The sequence below is a fragment of the Piliocolobus tephrosceles genome, chromosome 1 (genome assembly GCF_002776525.5).
Source record: "Piliocolobus tephrosceles isolate RC106 chromosome 1, ASM277652v3, whole genome shotgun sequence".
Classification (NCBI taxonomy): Eukaryota; Metazoa; Chordata; class Mammalia; order Primates; family Cercopithecidae; genus Piliocolobus; species Piliocolobus tephrosceles.
This window is the reverse complement of record NC_045434.1, coordinates 85,963,961-85,968,588: the sequence shown is the minus strand read 5'-3', so window position 1 is coordinate 85,968,588 and position 4,628 is coordinate 85,963,961.

Sequence of the window (4,628 nt, the reverse complement as noted above, 5' to 3'; positions counted from 1 at the left end):
TACTGAAGATAGAGGCCACTAATCTCCTGGAGCTTATATTTTAAAAGGAGGAGACAAGCAATAAATAAAAATCAGGTAGGATTAATGCTAAGAGAAAAGTAAAACAGAGTCACATAATGGGGCAACAGTAATTTTGTACAGCAGCTTTCCTGCTTGGGTGTTTTCTCAAAACAAACCTGAAGACAGATTTATATCCTTTGGTGGCTTCTCCAGAGGGACCTCTGTCCTATGTGGCTGCTCATGAGTGGTGTTTGCATCTTGGTCTCCATGTTTGACTTATTTCCTCCCCTCAAGATTCTACCAGTAGACTTACCTGCTAAAGCAGCCATATCAAGCACTTGCCACTTAAATACAAGCCTGTTTATTATTTTTAACTTTAAGTACGTTTGTTGTGACAGAATGCCAGATGATACAGTCCTAGTTATAAGCTAAGTAGACTGTTGGTATACTGAGTCTGGTACCTAAAATACAGCTAAGAAAGGCAACAGGGACTCCAGGTCTGCCAGTGAGGTGACACATAGAAAGGTTTAGCTCTGAATACTGTATGAAGAGATCTGTAGATGATCAGGATGGAAGCAAGGAAGCAGTTTGGAAACTATTGCAGTAGTCTGGGCAACAAGTTGATAGTTTTGGGGCCAGCATGGTGATAGTGGAGTGGTGAGTAGTGGTGTGATACTAGATATTGAAAAGATAGAGCCTATAGGATTCACTGATTGAGCGTCTGGTAGAAATGGAAAAGCAATGGTTGGTTTCAGGGATGTGGCCCAAGCAACTAGTGGGGTGTGTTGGATTTGTACCAACAGTGTTGGGCACATAGTATGCACTCAATAAATATTGTTGAATGTTTGAATGAGGTGCCTGTGGGACAATTTTAAAATCTAGGGCATATGATTGTTATAACCTTGAAGTACAGAGAGTGCATTTCACAGATGGGCAAACCAAGGCACAGAAAGTTTAGGAAGTTGGTCCAGTGTTTTCTAATGAGTCATATGATTTGTTTTTCTAAGACCACCAGAGCGGGCACAAAAGAACCAGCGAGTAGGCAAGGGTAGGAGCAAAACTGCAAATTTATTTTTGGTCACCTAGCTTCAGGGGAAGAAGGTGGGTAGGGAGAGGTCTGTCGGCCTCCGGCAAAGGAGGCCAAGAGAGTCACCTGGTGAAGCTCTCCACGAGTTTCCTAATTCAGTCCTGACTGGAGTGAGGGACTGAGGAAGGCCGCGGGGCACGCTGGCCAAGAGCGGCTTTTCTAGGAGTGGGAGGGCAATAGGCGGGGCACAGGCGTGTCGGGGGGGGGGGGGGGGGGGGGTGTTCCACAGGTGCGACCAGGTAAATCTTGGTCTCTTTAGATTGACGTCACCTGGCGCATGCCCGGTTGGTCTGCACCTTCCCTGGGCACCGGCTGCATTTTCGCGCACACAGGAAAAGTTGGTGAAGAAGAACCCAGAAGTGTGCCATCCTGCCTCCGTTGGTCCAAACATCATAATTAACTGCCAGAATAAAATTTAGTCTCAACTCATTTTTCATTCATTGTTCAGGTTATCCAATCATGCTGTTTTTGTTAATTATTTGTTCTACTCCTCCACAGAAAGGGTATGTCCTTTGGCAACAGCAACTCCATAAGATTAATGCTAACTTAGCATGTTAGCATTACCAAAACAAACATTACCAAAACAAACATGGATTAAGCACAGATTAAGAAACAAGTTACGTTTGTTGTTCCGTTATGTCCTTGCTCTGTTAGGTAACATCAGGGCGCCAGTTGGCAGCACCTAGTGAGTCAGATATGGAAATCGGATAAAAGCTGTGAGCAAAGTGAACATTTATTCAGACCTCTTGAGTAAATGAACTTGGAACTTTGGGCTTAGGTTAGAGTTAGGTCAGTGCCCGTGGGTGGAAAATTTTTGTGCTGGGATGAAAAAGACTTGGGTTTTCTTTCTTGCGAGAAATGAAAAACTGTATTTTGACTTTTGATGCCAGTGTACCTCTTTGTCATGAAATAACATGTAATAAATTTAGAACCCAGAAAGCCAGGGAAAATATACCAGAGTATAGAAGTATAGAAAAAAAGTAAGTTGGTTTCATAGGACTCTTGCCCAGTCGCCTCAGAGAATTGCCACTCCCTTTTACTATCAAAGGTAAGGTTGTAAAACAGGAATATTTTCAAGTAAATCTTTGAGAACATTGTTTAGAAATTGTAGGCATCAAAATTTGCCCACAGTCTTTTTGTTTGAAAGGATGGTGTTTCCCTTTTTAACCAGATGGCTTTTGACTGTCATGCCATGCCATCACATTGGTCATATAGAATTTCATTCTTTATGTTCTCCGGCCAGCAGCACAACATTTATGCAATCTACCTGGCTAGTCCCTGAAAGCTTTTGAGTTTGCCATCTCTGGAAATTTAACTTTTGTGACATATTGATGGCACTGATGGCCTGTCCAGAGCAGCTGCTCTCATGAAGCCAGCTGCAGTGGGGGTGGCACACCAGGGCTGCCAGCTCCATGGAGCCAGGGGGAACCAGCAGCAGGTAGAAGCCCTGCCTCCTTCTGAGTTGGCAGGGCAGGAGCTCCCTGTTCCCCAGGCGCAGCTGTGGCTGCCCAGCTGCAGCAGCAGACCTAGGCATCCCTGTGCTCTTTGGGGCTGAGAGCAGGCAGGAGCCCTCCCCTCTCAGGCACAGCTGCAGCTACCCGAGTCATGTCCACCAGCTGGGCCTCCCTGTGCTCTTGGGGGCCTGGAGCAGGCAGGAGCCCCATCCTCCTGGGTGCAGCTATAGCTGCTCAAGCCACAGCTGCAGACCTGGTCATCTCTGCATTCTTGGGGGCCCTGGAAGGCCCCTCCTGTTCCCGCAGGCTAAGAGGTGTCTGCTCCCATTGCTGGCCTCTCCCTGCTCCCAGCACCCACTCCATTCCCAGAGCAAGGTTGGAGCTGAGGCTGGGTGCTGTCGCAGCCTGGCTGGGTGTGCGCCCACTCCAGGCAGCACTGACATGTCGCTTTGGCCCCCTCTGGACTTTGGGTGCCAGCGTGGGAGGGAGGCCGAGGGGGTGCTGAGCCTCTGTGCTTGCCTGCAGGTGCCCCTTTGCACGAACAGTCTGGGTGCTATGAATGGCAGCAGGAGGCAGGCTCCTGGGTGGAAGGGAGCAGGTCACTGGTGAAGACGTACCCTCAAGCTGGGTAGGGCCTGAAGCCTGGAGGCTGGGATGCTGGTCCCAAAGACGAGAGTGAGAACTTGTGGTGTTTTATCTGGGTGCCTATGGACCAGTAGGTGTGCACTTCCTCTCCTCTGAGGCCTGTAAAGGCCCCAGACTCAGTCAGACTTGAGACGATGGGATGACCGGCCGCGAAAAGGAGCTACCCACCCCAGAAGCTACCCACCCAGGAGACTCAGTGGGTCTCCTCTGAGCTGTTCTGTCACTCAGTAAAGTTCTTCTTCACCTTGCTCACCCTCCACTTGTCCACTTACATCATTCTACCTGGACACAGGACAAGAACTCAGGACCCACCAAATGGTGGAACGAAAAGAGCTGTAACACAAACAGGGATGAAACATGCCCATTGTTTGCCACATTGTGGGCAATAAGGATAGAAGAGAGAAGGAGAGAGGAGCTGCAGCCCTTTGGGAAGCCTAGACCTAGGAGCTCACCAAGCCAGGGCTGTGACACCCTCTTTGGGGTTCTGTAGCTCCTGGCATCTCCAAGCTTCCAGGCACCACTGCATTCCCCAGTGCCAGCCATGAAAGCTGCTTGTGGTATGCCTGGTCCAGCTGTAGCCTCACAGGGAGTCAGTGCCCATACTGGCACCTGGAGCTGCCCACCTTACCACAGCTGGCATGCCTGGCTGTGCGCAGTAGCTGGACCCCACGTTTGCTCACATACCCCTCGCTGCTCTGCATCTGGCTGGCCCTTGGCAGGCATGGGATCCAGGCTGGTAGCATGAGCCAAGTGCAGCCTGCCAGGCTGAATGGACCGAACAAGCCCAACAGGCTCGAGCAAAACTTGTGCAAAAGCACCAATGGCCACAGAGGTTTCTGTCTGACAAGGCAACACCCCAAGAATCCTGGGACAATATTTCCATGTAGGGGACAGGTTGTCTCGATAATATAACCATATCAAGCCAAAATGTTTCTCATGATTCAGCCTACTCTAAAATATTTTTAGGCAATGTAAAATTATGACCCTAAGAACTCTCTATGACCTTCTTCCTCCTCTGATTGACAAGAATCCAAAGCCTTTTTTTTTTTTTTTTTTTTTTTTTTTTTGCCCTAATCCTACAAAGCCTGGGTTTTAGGTTTGAAAAATGAGGCCGGGCGCGGTGGCTCAAGCCTGTAATCCCAGCACTTTGGGAGGCCGAGACGGGCGGATCACGAGGTCAGGAGATCGAGACCATCCTGGCTAACACGGTGAAACCCCATCTCTACTAAAAATACAAAAAAAAAACTAGCCGGGCGAGGTGGCGGGTGCCTGTAGTCCCAGCTACTCCGGAGGCTGAGGCAGGAGAATGGCGTAAAACCCGGGAGGCGGAGCTTGCAGTGAGCTGAGATCTGGCCACTGCACTCCAGCTCGGGCGACAGAGCAAGACTCCGTCTCAAAAAAAAAAAAAAAAAAGAAAATATCATAAATAGAAAATGCATTTA